The sequence below is a fragment of the Podarcis gaigeae genome (assembly GCF_964106915.1).
Source record: "Podarcis gaigeae genome assembly, chromosome: 6".
NCBI lineage: Eukaryota > Metazoa > Chordata > Lepidosauria > Squamata > Lacertidae > Podarcis > Podarcis gaigeae.
Window position 1 is genome coordinate 9781413 of NC_139682.1, and position 15651 is coordinate 9797063.

The following is a 15651-nucleotide window of genomic DNA, read 5'->3' on the forward strand; positions in this document are numbered from 1 at the left end:
GAAGCAGTCTCGCTGTGACATCCTGGACTCAGTCTGTGTCTAGCAGTCCTATCCTCAGAACTAATACTCACATCAAACATTTACTGCAAATTTTGTATGGATCGCACAGCCAGGTACACTGACTCAGTCAGGCAGCCTGTGTGGTCATGCAGTACTTTCAAACACCGCAGAGGAACCCATGACAAATTATCAACGCAAACAGATCTGGGGCACGAGGTTACATCCAATGGTTGTATTGTACTAGCGGGAAACACTAGACACCTGGTTTTCACCCATTCCCACCTTCATCCACTGCAGCCTTCTGCAACCCCCTCACAAATAAAGCTGATCCTAGTGACTGGGGAACTATGGGATATGACACGGAGGGCTGCTTTGAGTAAGGGGGAATCACCAAAAATTGGGTGCCCTACCTTGCCCAAGTGAAGTCACTTTCTGTTTCTACAAAGCCACTGATGGATACAGCCTGTTATTTCATATTTCCCCCTTTTCTAATTTGCCCTTTGATCTTAATCCCAGGAAAAGTTTGACATTCCAGAGCTATTAAGCAACATAGCATAAACTAAAACTCACAGGCAAACAGAATTAAATTGTGATAAGATAATTTGCTATTGTCTTCCTAGAAATAGCTAGTTTCCTTTTCTCTCTCGCAAGAACTGGTGCTTCTAAGGACTACACCACAATATTACCAAATAACCAGATGAGAATCTACACCATCATCCCATTATTTATTTCAGATGTTGATACCCCTCACCTTTCTACCGAAGGTATGTGAGGCAGCTAACGAAAACGATTAATAATGATTAAACACATAATCATAATCAAACAATAACATAGCATAGCTCTCACAAGTTACTGCTAAGGGTAAGGACCATGGTTAAGGGGCCGGGAATTAGCTTTGCCTCCAGAACATCTCTGTTTCAGTGCCTAACATCTCCAATTAGCCGGTGATGTTGAAGAATTCTATCTGAGACCCTGGAGAACTAATGCCAATAAGAGCACACAGGGCTGGGATAAACGGCCCAATGATCTGACTGAGTACAAGGAAGCTTCCTACGTTGCTCCTGAAATGCTCAGCCAAATAAAACCACTTGCCACCCAAGACCTAAGATAGTCATCGGGACACGGGTGGCGCTGTGGTCTAAACCACTGAGCCTGTTGGGCTTGCCAATCAGAAGGTCGGTGGTTCAAATCCCCACGATGGGGTGAGCTCCCATTGCTCAGTCACAGCTCCTGCCAACCTAGCAGTTTGAAAGCATGCCCAAAAGTGCAAGTAGATAAATAGGTACCACTCTGGCGGGAAGGTAAACAGCATTTCTGTGTGCTGCTCTTGTTTCAGTGTTCCGTTGTGCCAGAAGCGGTTTAGTCATGGTGGACACATGACCCGGAAAAACTGTCTGCGGACAAATGCCAGCTCCCTCGGCCTGTATAGCGAGATGAGCGCCGCAACCCCAGAGTGCAACTGGACTTAACCGTCAGGGGTCCTTTACCTTTTCTCTTTTTTAAAAGTTAGTCATCTTCCTTGTTTTTAGTGGGTCTGCTCTGGGTTGGAGCAGCACTGGATGCAAGTACAGATTTTATGGGAGAGTGCCCCCCCTCCAACCGGGTGACTCCTCTGAGAACACTCAAATTACATATGACTTAGAAAGGGGATTTGCCCAATTCAAGGATGACAAAACTGCCAATGACTATTAGTTAGGATGGCCCTATGCTACCTCCATGATTCAAGACAGCATGTCCAATGACTGTCCAACTGAGTAGGAGAATGATATTGCTCTCATGTCCACCTTGTGAGCTTGGTTGGCTACCATGAGATGCTGGACTAGATGGACCTCTGGTCTTCTTCTGTTCTCACATGTGGTAGAAATGTGTTTGCTGCTCAAAATGGCGTGTGCCCTCTTCCTCTATACCATAATTTGGAAATGCATCGCATGAGAACATGTAGTGCATTCCCCCGCTTTCAGTCAATAACAGCTGGTGTTGCAGGAGGAAGCACCCAACACAGGGAAGACTTTCTTCCCTAACTAGATGTTAAAGAGAGAGGAGGGGTTAGGGCTGGATGAGACACGTAGCTGACATTTCCAGCAGCAAAACGAGCGTTTCCCATAACATTTTCATTTAGAGCCTGGGAATCCGCAGGTCAGCAAAGAAGCGAACTCACACAGTCAGTGCAGGAGTCCCATTGATACATTTTTGTTCCTCTTCTAGAAGCGGGAGAAAAGGAGAAGCGGGTGGAGGCAAAAAATTGGAGAGCAGAGGAAAGAAAGGAAGAAGATAAGGAAGAATGTAAGCTCTTGAAATAAGGAATGAAAGGGAAGCAGAGAGGCAGGAGGAGACAGAGAGGGAAGACAGGGAGAAAATGGGAATCGGCAGAGGATTCTGCTAGGTGATTGGCTAAAATGGTTTTCCCATGCCACATGGAAGATCTTTTTGAAACTTAGTTATCACAAAGATGACTACAGAATCCAAGATGGACTGATCAGTTTGTTTCTGGTCTGCCTCAGTTTCATGCGTGTTCACCAATAAGCTCATTCCATCCAATTCCCACATTAATGTGCATTTTTTGAAAACATACACAAGAAATCATATTTAAATATGTGTTTTATCACAAAATACATATTTAAATAGGCAGTTAATCTTGGTGTGCACACTTCCAAAAATATTTTATTCTAAATTACACATCTTCAGCCAAGGCCTGTACTGAGCAATTCGGACAGGTGCAGAAGCTGAAGGATAAACAACGTTCCCATCTACACTTCAACCCAAAAGCTGCAAATCAGGTGGTTTCAAAGAAACTGAATTCCCCAAGCATACCTGCACGCTAGTAAATTTTGAGCTGCAGGTTCTTTAAAGTAATTCAGCAAATCAGTGTGAACTAATGTTTAGCCTTATCATTCCACCGGCCAATTTTTTGTGTGCGTCGAATTCACAGTGCAGTCATTTATCAATGTGCAATATGAGGACTACCAACTACTGAATATTGTCAGCATGTACTTGCCAAACAGAGTCATAGGACGGATAACAAAAGTTAGAATGCACTGTGTTTTAATTTGTAATAGAATCAAGCACTGAGTCTAGGCTTTTGCTTAATTTAAGCACCACCATCATCCATTTTTGCAAAGGCAGAAACTAACCCTCCTTTCCTCAGCATACTTACTGAGAAATGAAACCCTCAAATCTAGTCACACAATTAGGATCAAGGTATGATAGGAAGTAAGTGATATGGCAGATTGTGAGGTCACCTTTGTACGCTAATGATATGTATCCTTTTTATCTTATTGCAAACATTTTTAAATGTCGTTTTTAGACTTTGGGGGCTTTTTTTATTACAACCTCATGACTTCAAAAACAACCTGCACACTGCCCTATAAAGCTGACAGTCTGAAATGAAATTTCAACTAAATTTTGCACACTATTTAGGCAAGAAAACACTAAAGGGACTAGTTTGCTGCCATACCAGTTTCTGCCTGAATGTTGCAGCTTAACCGGTTTGAAAAGCAAAGTTCGGCGGGATCAAGGCAGAGGAAATGGGGATCAACGCAGGAAAACAGCAAGTAATTGTTTGGTCTTCTTGAAAAGATTTAAATGCACCACGTGATAAAACCATGTCCTTTAAAGTCATGCCATCCACCCCCCCCCCCAAACGTATGAATGGCTTGCATCAAAGCCACAGTCTCTGCTAGCTCGGAGGAAGGATATGAACCAAGACATTAATGGCGGGTGGGTGGAGTCCTTTCATGCGGCCTTCCTCTTCCTCAACCTGTCTCAACACGAGGGAAGCCCTGCCCAGTTAAGTTGGACTCCAGAGCAGAGAGTTTCACTGCACTGCAGTGCTGATCTGTTCTGCAACCAAACGTGCACGCGAGCCCAAACCCTGAGTCAGCACAATTCTCCCCCCCTCCCCTCCTTTTCGATTGGTTGGTCTGAGTCCCACATTTTCCATTTCTGCTAAAGTGGCAGCAATTAATACATCCCTACAACCCCCCCCAAAAAAAGCCAGACACCTCTTTTCCAAAGAAAACAACACTATCCTTTCCCCCTTCGAAGACACAGATATTCCCCCCCAATCCTCAAAGACCTAAACATTCCAAGCTTCTTTCATTATAAAATTAATTTATTGTGTGTCTGTGTACACGCACATGCAATCCAAGCGATGCTCACTGTGATCGACTTATGCTGCAGCAGCTAAAATATCTGTCCTTCAGGTCAATCTAATCATGCTTAATAGCAGTTTAGTCCTCAATGCAACATTTTTCACATTCGGTCGACAGTTTTAAGTAAGACTGCTGATGCACTCCTTTCTTAGGCTTGTTTTTTTATTTTTATTTTTTTTTAAAAAAAAACCAGGCCGGCGCATGCACAGAGATATTTGCGCAATAAAATGCTTTATTGCTCTTGATGAACGCACTATTAAACTTCAATTGCAAGATGCCATCTTCTTTATTATTATTATTTATTTAGAAACAGGGTGTGGAAGTGTATTTATCTGGTCACCTGATTCCCAAGGGCTAAGAAGAAATAAAAACGTCTGCACACATATTGTGTCAGCTTAAGGAAACAAAACCATTCAGAAAGTTGCCCCGAAAAGCCGGCAAAATAGCCACTGTATATTCAAGGACTCTCTCCCCCTCCAACCTTACACGTAAAATGTTCATTTATGGATTTTATTTTTTTATTTCTAAAAAAAGTCTGGATTTTGTGGGGCATAGAGTATGAAAATGTAACTAATTTGGTTCAGTGGATTTACGGCTTTTTACAATCCTCGGAGCTACTGTTTTTCACAACGGCCTCTTAAAACAAAATCCTCGCTTAGCTGTTTGGATGACAGCTCTCGAATTTCTCAACTTGTCCTGATGGAATGACATGCCTCGCGCAGCTGAGCTGCGCCAAAGAACTTCAGGAACGACGCCCGTGATAAAGTGAGCAGGACTAGGTGCCTGTCTTTTGCCTGTTTGCTTTATTCCATTATTTTTTCCTGAGTGGCTCCTCTCATAATTATTTCACAGGGGAAAGAGTTTGGAAATCAACTGCATTTTGAACAGCAAAAGGAGGGAGGAAATCCAGTGAGGTGAGATCAGCAGATCTACAACGGAAGTCATAAAAAGAAATTCAAATCCCCCAAATGGGCCATTAAAGACAATAATAAAACTTCACTTCGGTTCAATCCATTCCGAACATTTGTTTTAAAATTACCCTGTATTTATTTTTTTCAATTTCATACTAATGCATCCCTTAAAAAAAAAAAAAAGCTCATAATTAGAGGGACAGAAAACTAAATTAAAATACGCACAGGCTTCTGTTAAAAATGTTTTCTACCTAATTACACCTTTCAGGCTTCCTTCCTCCATCCTTTTTAACCCAGTTGTTAAAACACCTAGAAAGGCAAGCCCCCCAAATTTGCAGCTGCCAACATATTTACATACACATTTAAATCTGCATGGTTTAGTTACTCACTTCCTAATGCGATTCCCTTTGATTAACAAGCATATTAATTCAGAGGGGAGAGAATTAAAAGTAAATCAAAATGGCATTGAAGATGCATTTCGCTCAAGTAAATCAGCCCCGGAAATCGAGCAATCCTTAAAAAAAAGCGAAATGAATATGTCAGTGAAACCCACATTAAAAGGGAAATGTGACCATCAGCTAGGGGGCATAGAGTGGTCCCCTGAAAGGATTGTCCCTTATTCCAGAATAATTGCAGTTCATGAAGAACATAATGGACGTCTTTCAGCACTCTACACAACAGAAGTCCAGAGCTCTGCAGTTTTCCTCCTTTTCAAACATTTTGCACCTATATCTCATGGAACAACAGGCAGATCCCACCCCCCAAAGCAAGGTGTGTCCCAGAGGGATGAATCTCGTTTTATATTTGAGACAGTGACAGTATTTGTCCCTCTTTTAAATTTAGTGTGCCCAGACAAATGTCGGTGATTTATAGTTCAGGGAAAGCTGCAAACCTAAGCCTAGGAAATATCATTTTACTGCTCTGCCAAGGCTAATTCCAAAACACTAATGCTTTAATTTTAAACACCACATCATCCCATAAAATGTTAATGCTAAGCAGGGACTAGGGGTCTTTTATCGCCCTGAAATAGTTTAGCAGGCTCAAAGGTCTGCTCCTCCATCAGTAGCAGATGACTTCAGGGAAGAAGAAATAAACATTTTCTGGAGGAAAGAAACCAGCAATATGTATGGTATATGTTCTAAGGGGTTATGCAGAACTACAGAGTTATAGAATTTGAATCCAAACCAGTTTAGCTGGATCAAATCTATCCTAAAGTTAAATCCAACTAAGTCATACTAAGAATAAAAGGTAAAGGGACCCCTGACCATTAGGTCCAGTCGTGACCGACTCTGGGGTTGTGTCACTCATCTCACTTTATTGGCCGAGGGAGCCGGCGTACAGCTTCCGGGTCATGTGGCCAGCATGACTAAGCCACTTCTGGCGAACCAGAGCAGTGCACAGAAATGCCGTTTACCTTCCCACTGGAGCAGTGCCTATTATCTACTTGCACTATGATGTGCTTTCGAACTGCTAGGTTGGCAGGAGCAGGGATCGAGCAACGGGAGCTCACCGTCGCGGGGATTCGAACCGCTGACCTTCTGATCGGCACGTCCTAGGTTGTGTGGTTTAACCCACAATGCCACCCGCGTCCCCGTACTAAGAATAGGCCCATAGAAATCAGTGGGCTGATTTCTCAACCCTGTTTATTTCAGTTTGTCAACTCAAAATATGACTTGGATAGAACTCTTCATTTTTCTGCCTTAACTTAATAAATCAGAAATCCCCCCCTCTGCCCCCTAAATTATCTCATTAGACAATCTTAGACACTCCCTCTGTGCTTCAACCTTCCCATACGCAATAAGATATTCCGACCTGCCTTACTAAAGCTGCTGTCATGCACCTGTAGTGTTTTTAACAAACCCGCACACCATATAAATCCCAAACATTATTATTGATTCTATGCAAATCTACCTAGTAAGAAAACTCACTGAAATCATTGGACCTTACTTCCACATTATAGGCACAATTTGGAAAAAGTTAAGGACTTTCCAGGGGTCTTAAGAGCCGTTAAATTATTTGGATCTGTGCTTTCTTTTATTGGAATTAGGTCTTCTTCAAAATTAAGGCCTGTGCTGATCCACATGCATATGTGTGTATGAGAGGGAGAAAGACAGAGAAAAAGGGTGGTATCCAACTAAAATGTCCCATCAATCCAATGATTTCTGTTCTGTGAAAATTCCCCCATCTCCTTTCCTCATGCATGTCCTAGCCCATCCCAAATCTGTTCCAGACGGTTGGAAGAAAACCCGATACTCTTTAGGGCAGGCATAGGCAAACTCGGTCCTCCAGATGTTTTGGGACTACAATTCCCATCATCCCTGACCACTGGTCCTGTTAGCTAGGTATGATGGGAGTTGTAGTCCCAAAACATCTGGAGGGCCGAGTTTGCCTATGCCTGATTTAGGGGGCAAGTGGGGAGAGGATGCTTGGGGAAAGAAGGTGGGGCAAGTTCCAGAAATACTTCCACTGAGTGAACACAATGCTTAATGCTAAAATAGGTACAACCCAAAGTTCTGGGTGGGCCACTGTGCCAGGCTGGTGTTTTGCATCCACCATAGTAGATCACAAATTAGGTTAGCCTGTCCTAAAATCAGAAGGTCCTGTTTCCATGACAAGTGTAAACACAAGGCAGACTGAGGCAGCCGCCTCAGGTGGCAGAATCCAAGGGGCTCCCGCTGCTGCCACTGGAGAAGCAAAGAGAAGAAGCAGCAGTGGCTTCCGGTGATATCTTACAAGAGCCCTGTGTGATCTTGTGGAGTCCTTTGTGCAGTCTCAAGAAGAAGAAGAGTTTGGATTTGATATCCCGCTTTATCACTACCCAAAGGAGTCTCAAAGCGGCTCACAATCTCCTTTCCCTTCCTCCTCCACAACAAACACTCTGTGAGGTGAGTGAGCCTGAGAGACTTCAGAGAAGTGTGACTAGCCCAAGGTCACCCAGCAGCTGCATGTGGAGGAGTGGGGAAGCGAACCCGGTTCATCAGATTACGAGTCCACTTCTCTTAACCACTACACCACACTGGCTCTCAAGGGGTTCTGCTGTGATCTCCCCTGAACCTAGAAGCTGCAGGAAGCCACACAACCTGAACCTGGAAGCCACAAAACCCTGGTAAGCTTCGGGCCAGGGCCTCAAGATTAGGCGGGCGGTGCACATCATGTACAACAACTTCCTTTTTTTTTTTGCCTCAGGTGGAAAAACAGGATCGGCCGCCCCTGAGCATAGCTCAGAGTGTTAAGCCCTATCAATAAGGTGCTTAATTGTCTCCAGAGTGGGTCAATGGCAAGGAAGTAAGCGGTGTATCTAGTCAAGAGTGCCCTGCTTGCTCAAGAAAGGGGTGGTTTGATTTGTTTAGAAAATGGGGCCATTTGTGTCTTTTAAAATGGGGCAATCCACTGCGGCCAACCACAGTCCCTAGATTTCAAAAGAGGAGGGCTTATGCCCTCCCACTTTATGATAGACAGTTCATGCCTCTCCAAGAGATATATATATATAAATGGTGGCTTGGCCACATGCAATTCGCCTTAGACCTTCCTGAAGCTGCTCAGGGTAGTAGATGGAAGACTGTGAGTCAGCTCTCTCGTCTCTGCCCCTCTCCTGCAGCCTCCACCACCATTTGCCAACTTAGCTGCCTAAACTTAGAGTGAGAACTTGCTATTCAAGCCAAAGGTCACCCCTTTTGGCAGCCCAGCATTAACCCAGATTACTGCTCCCTCTTCCACCTGTTGTAGGCTCCAGAGAGGCTGGCATGAGTGGGATTCTCCTAAAGAGCAAAGGGCACATGATGCCAGGATCAGCAAGGCCATTTGCCTTCCCTGGTCCACTGCCAGCACATCAAAACATTTTTTAAAAAAGAAGAAAAGAAAGAAAGAAATGTACTTTCTAGATCTCTGCAGTAGCTCAAGCTTTGGCTCCGGCCCAAATTTATGTTCTCATCCAAATCAGTGCATTAAACAAAATCTGATTGGCCGCCGTTAGAGATACCAGCCTCACTATTTCTGCAGTCACATCATCGATACAGAATTTGCAAAAGAATGAGAGGGAAGAAAGAAAGAAAGAAAGAAAGAAAGAAAGAAAGAAAGAAAGAAAGAAAGAAGCCTTTTCACAATATTTGTTGAATGAACTACAATATAAAACCCACTTCTGGTATATTTGGGGAAACATTTATCTAATTTCAGCACCAACACCCACTTATCATCGAGTTTCTGCTATCCACTTAAATCCCATTCCACATAAGCATGTAACAAGTGACAATGGGACTTCCACTGAGTAGATCTGGGTAAGGATTTGGGGGGGAGGGGGGGAGAGAAGGCTGCCCTTCAAAATCCTGCTTTTCTCTTTTAGCAGCACCAAACAACGCACAGAGCTAAGGTTTCCAAAGACAGCATCTGTCTGCTGCTTGATCAGCATCTCAGAAATGGGGCGGTGGGGAGGGGGGGGAGAGGAATCAAGACATCAGGACTCTCATGGCTTGTCAGATGGCTGTGTGTCGTGCAGCATCTTGGCAAACTAAGAATAACTTGACGTCAGACCTGCAGGCATTCCACTTGAGAAGACAGTACGGTGCCACCGGTGAAATAAGTTAAGGAAGAGTTAATGTGTCACACCAGGGGGAGGTGGACAGTGGGGCCTGTCACTTGATTCAATTCACAAAATACAGTTCTTTGAGGATTTTAGGAATTTTATCGCATATGACAGGGGTCCTTTTTTTGTTGTGGCGGACAGGTGTTAAGACATTAAACAGACAAGAGAGTCATAATCTCAAAGGCCCAGCAAGAAGCATTCAGCCCTTTTGACACCCCTCTTTTAAAAAATAAAAAATAAAAATTTTGCAAATGTGTTGTGGTGACAAATAAAGCTGCAAAGCTCCAGCGGCCCCTGACTATATCCTTTTTAAATACCAAAACCCTCCAAAATACCATTGGAATAGATGGGAAAACCTGCCTGAACCACACATATGCCCAAATCCTCTTAAAATAAGAGGCATGTGTGTAATCATGCACCTACTCAATATCCTACATTCTAAAGCAGAAGAGGTCGGTATGAATTTGCTTTTTACAGGCTGAAACAAAAATAACTTTTAAACCCAGCAAAGGCGGAAGTTTCCGAACTCTGATTAGCCCTAAAAATGCCATCCATGTTTCCAAAGCCATCCCGTTGCTCAATATGCCTCTGTCACGCAAGACGCATGCACATATCCGCACATATAGATTTGGGGTGTGTTTTCTTTCCTATAGGATTTTGAGGTCCGTCTTCTATGTGGAAAGGGAGCCTTGCAAGCAGGCGAGGAAGGAGGCCCCCTAACCCTGCTTCTTTCCCCTCTTCTTCATCTTCTTCTTCTTCTTTAAGGAAAAGAGAGCGAGAGCCCACAGAAGTGGACAGTGTGCTTCCCTCTGCCGTTGCCTTTCAAAGCCCATACCGCAGTCAGCATATTGAATATTTAATGTCCTCCTGATGAACACTTCCACCTGCTGACACAGGCAAAGTGACAGAACAATACACGCGCTGGAACACGACAATCAATTGACTCCCCAGTCAGTCTGCCATGTCAGGCATTAAATTAAAAAGAAAGAAAGAAAGAAAAAAGAGCAAACCTTTCTCTCTCTTTTAAGATATCCACACACACATGCACACACCACATTAGCGCCATTGCGAAGGTCCGTACCTGAAATACATACTTCTTTACATTCCATAGTTTGTGAGGTTCATATGGGCATATAAAGAAGTATGTCTCTCAAGCAGGTAGTTTTCGGGATGGGCATCTAAGAGGCTCGCCAGGTAGAATCCACAGCGCAAGGAGGTCTGAAAAAGAGCAGGCGTCTCCGCCTCGCCTCCCCATCCCATCCCATCCCACCAGCTGCCAGCTTGCACAGACAGAGATGTCACCTACCTTGCCTCTGACTCATCTCTGACCATCCACAGAGACCTCTGTAGAGGCACCTTCTACCCCTCCTCCCCCCACAAGAACAGGACAGGACAATACAGTGTGCAAAAATGGGGTTTTCAAGCAAATTTCGCAACAATTAATTTCCCCACATAGTGGCACAGTTTATTTCTTAAAAAAAAAAAGCAATATGCACTTATAAACAGTTGTCTGTGTTAATCCAAAAGCAAGCACAGATTTGCAAATCCACACACCTCAAGAAGGATTTTCCCCCCCTATTAAAACCATAGTCTAGAAACTTTCAGCTATCATAAATATGCCCAATGCACATGGGAGTGAAGAAAAGGTTTAATTTCTTTGCACACGCACTCAAGTAGAACATATTTCTTCCTTTCCTGTCGGCATATTATATATAAATACAGTCCGTGCTGACTCCCTCCTCCCCACCCCCCACAACACACTTTTAAACAAAAATGTTCAGCACATCCACAAATAAAAACCAAAGAGTCCATTTTATATACGTAAGAAATCAACACATTCCGTACAGCGGGTGTAAGACAGCTCATCAGAAGGAAAGAAGAAGAAAAAAGCTCACACACTCAAACACAGGATAGACCCCCTCCATTTAGTCAGCGCAAAAAACATAAGAAAAAGGAGGGAGTTTCTTTCTTACCTCAGGTGTCCACTGATATAATTTCCCCCCTTTTTGTAGGTCACCGTAAATGAGTCTCAGCCTGAAGGATAGGAAACCCATAAAAGGAAAGGGCTCGGGGTTTTCCCCCCCATCTCTTTTTTTGGTGTGGAGGGGGCAGTGGAGAAGAGTTTTTTCCCCCACTCTAAAGTATCTTCTGGTTGAACTTCGTGACATTAGAGGATGCCCGAAATAGACCTGAGGACAGGCGAAAATAAGACAGAGAACAGGAGAAGCCCAAGGTGGATGGGTGGATAGAGCTGTTGAGTGTAGGCCGGAGTGGAAGTCGGAAGAACTGCTCCCTGGAGGGTGTGTGTGTGTGTGTGTGTGTGTGTGCATGCGTGAGTCTCTATGTGTGTGAAACCTTGCCTCTCCCTCCTGTTTGCATCAGGCGGTCTCGGTCTCTCTCTCTCTCTCTCTCTCTCTCTCTCTCTCTCTCTCTCTCTCTCTCCTCACTGGTTACCTCACAGCCACTCTGAGCTTTAAAGCCCCCTTAACAATGAAGTCCGAGTAGCACCACTGAGAATGACGAGTGCACTGAATAGGAGACTATTATGAGCAGGATTTAGACATCCAGCAAAGCAGGAGGTCACACTGGGTGCATAATGCTCGTTCAGCATTGCTGTAATGGTGTGCTTCGCTTGCCCACTCACCTGCTCCATCTGACGGCTACCTCTCTCTCTCTCTCTCTCTCTCTCTCTCTCTCTCTCTCTCTCTCCCTCCCTCCCTCCCTCCCTCCCTCCCTCCCTTCTCCTCCCTTCCTGCCACCAGCCTGAGCCATGCAGATCAATACCAATTTACAGGCAAATGCAGAACGGCTGCCTTAATGTTAATGAATTTTACCATTTCTCACAGTCTTCTAATGAACCCTTTAAAGAGGGTTTAAGTAAACTTAGCAAGTGGCAAACTAAGCACTTTGGAATACTTAATTGTATTGATGGGTCTTTGCAACCCCACCCTCACAACCTCCATGGTGCATTTTTAAAAAACACAGTTGTGTTTGTTAAGCATCCCCGTTTTCTCCAGAATCTTCAAATCAGTGGTATATTTATTATTATTATTATTATTATTATTATTATTATTATTATTATTAAGCAAAGCAGGCACCCTCATTCCACAAGTCAGCCAAGGCAGGAGAGTGGTTTTGTATACATTGCATCATTTCTATTTGAATATCTTCTACTACAACTATTCTTTTTAAAAAAGAAAGCAAGAAAGAAGCAGTAACAATATAGCAATTTGATAATTCCTTCATTTCCTTAGCTTTTCTTCTACACCTTCCCCGCCCCCTAACTGCACCCCCAAAAAGTATTCATTTCAACTGCGGCCAGTTTCCTACGGTCTGGATTCAACAGAAGGGAACTCCCTCTGGTCTAAATGCACCAAGGCAGTGGAATTAAGTTGACTGAGATGGAGATAGCGAGAACGTGTCCTTTGCTCAGAACCCAGCAGCAACTACCCAGGGGGCGTGGGAAAGAATCATTCTTACCCAGAGCCACAGAGGCCTTCGTGTGTCTTTCTCCTTAATCCAATAATAAAAAGTGCCACGTAAAAAATAGCCACAAGTGGATGGCGACAACCCACTGTGTTTATTTGTCTATTTGTTCCCATCCCTCCCTCTTTAAAATTACTGCAAAGGACACTTGGTTGCCTCCCTGACTCTTCCCTACATGCCTGTACCACTTTCTCCTCACGAATGGAGCATTTGCTAATTGGCAACTAGGGGAATTCCCTTTGCGAAAGTGCAAAGGGAAAGAGCAGAACCCTCTAGATGCAAAAGGGTTAGGGGACGACAGTTCCTCTTTATGAAGCAGCACAGAGGCTTTGTAGAAAAGTCACCTCAAAGTTTTCAAGTCTGGCTTTGGATTAATTCAGTAGCCATTTGCTGCCATTGCAGAGGTGCTTTTGTGGGGTGGGAGGAGAGATGGGCAATTTGTGTTACGTTCACTCTTTGCACAGGGTTTATTATTGCCCAAAGTGCTTGTCTCTAGGTCTTTTTCCTTTTCTTTTAGCACAGCAGAATTATATAGCTCAGCTGCTGCTTTTACATTTAGTCAGGGTTATTTATCATTTTCACACCCTCAAGGGTAACAGAGGGCAAGTGTAGTTCCTCACGTTCATCTGGAGTGCTCAGTTCATTGATAGTGGGGGAAACCCTGCATGATAAGAAGGCGAAGGAGTGTGCAGAATATCTGGGGAAGAAAGGCACACTTTCTTTCTTCTAAAACAATAATTATAAGAAGGAGAAGGGCTGGGGAAGACACTAAAGTCAGGGTGAGAGTTGGCTCCTTGTGGGTGTGGTGGCATAAAGGCACCACACGCCCACCTTCCATTCAGAGCTTAGCTCCTCAACCCCCAGAGAGCCGAACTGCCAACCTCCAATATTTGCAAAATGGCCATCTGCGTCCAAAGGTGCAACATTCTGGCGAAAGTAACCGGTGGGAAAGTTGCAAGTGAAATGGAAGGTTACTAAACCTGCCCTGAAATTGAGTGCCTGTTCCTTATTGGATTGGCTCAGTTTTCAACGTTAGCAATGGTATTCTGAGCAAAAGGAGGAAAAGGGGAAAGAAAGAAAAGGCGTGATAGAGCCAGTTCTGGAGAAACAGAGCAATTACAGTGACAGCTTCTCTGACTACGCAATTGCACATTATTGCTGAGTGTTAGGAATTCATTCTTCCTCTTGCACACATGTACAGAGAGCACACTACAGAAGAAGAAATGCGGGGTGGGGAGAGGAGGGAGGGAACATCGAGAGACAGAGGCTGCAATCCCTTCATGCATTAACTCAGAAGCAGTCCCGCTGGAGTGAATGGGGTTACTCCCCGGTGCACGATCCAAAGATCACAGAGATCACAGCCACAACGCATGGAATAAGTAGTCATTATATAGACATAGATCTGGAACACATGCATATCGGTGTGCTGAGATAACAGACACACAACTATGGCGACACAAATACATATGCATGAAAACACTCTCTCTGGGGAGGCAGCGATCCTGCACTCGCCTCCTTTTGCAAAAGTAGTCTTAAGTCTGTGGCGCTGAAGCATTAAACACTGCACATGCTTTTTAGATATTTATACAGATGATCACTTACATCCACGACATCAAATCCATAGTGCATTCTTGGTTATTGTGTGACTTTAAAAGTATGCATGGGGTGCTATCTGACTCCCCATACGAAAGATCATCTTCAAGGCCAAGGAAGAAGAAGAAGAAAAACCCAAAACTACCTAGGAGGTGCTCTTAAGTGTAACTTGCATTTCTGTATCTTTGCCTCACCAATGTACCTTTCCTGGCTACGGGCGTTTCTCCCTTCACCTCAACCTCCCATTTTGATTACCCATAAATCATGCACAGGTAATTAATGATCACAACCTTGGCATTTCAATGGTTAATCACCGCAGCATTAAGATCATGGCAAGTTAGGCTAAGTTTAACCACCTTGTATCTCCTCTCTCTCTCTCTTTCTCCCTCCCCCAACTTTTCCCCTCCCTTGGCTCAGTATCATTACAGCTTACAGCCACTAGCTTTTAATATCAAAAGATTTCTCTTCCTCCCCCCTCCTCTCCCCCACCCGCACCACCACTTTCCCCAGCTGTCATTAGCCGGCTCATATCTGAATGAGGCATTTAAAAGGTTGGTTTAACCTTGCAAAATGACTGCATGTCAAAGTTCTAGCATTTCAGTTCCGATTATTCTAGTCCACTGCTTGCTCTGCAGTTTAGCCCCCTCCCCTGTGCTTTTTTTTTAAAAAAAAAATGCGGAGTGTGTGCTACAGCAATAGAATAACAACAACAAGAGGAAAGAAGGGAAGGGACAGAAGAGAGAGAGAGAAAAGAAAGAATCTGAAAAATGCCCTAACGCTAACCCACCCCCTGTCTGAAAGCATGCACCGATTATGCCCCTTCTGCCAGATCTAGGAAGCATGCATTTTAAGTGCACACAGAGAGAGACAAGTTGGATGCATGCACAAGGAGAGTTCTGCAGCAGGTCTCTTTAAAACAAAGCTAAGCTTG

General features: G+C 44.0%; 1 long non-coding RNA gene across 1 annotated transcript; it reads right to left on the reverse strand.

The window, feature by feature from the left end:
* Window positions 1–1488: 1488 nt before the first annotated feature.
* LOC310847251 lies at window positions 1489–15222 on the reverse strand. Its single transcript, XR_014565726.1, has 2 exons — window positions 11615–15222; window positions 1489–2201 (listed from the first exon to the last, which is right to left on the reverse strand). It is a non-coding gene; the product is annotated as an uncharacterized lncRNA (long non-coding RNA).
* Between the last annotated feature and the right edge of the window lie 429 nt (window positions 15223–15651).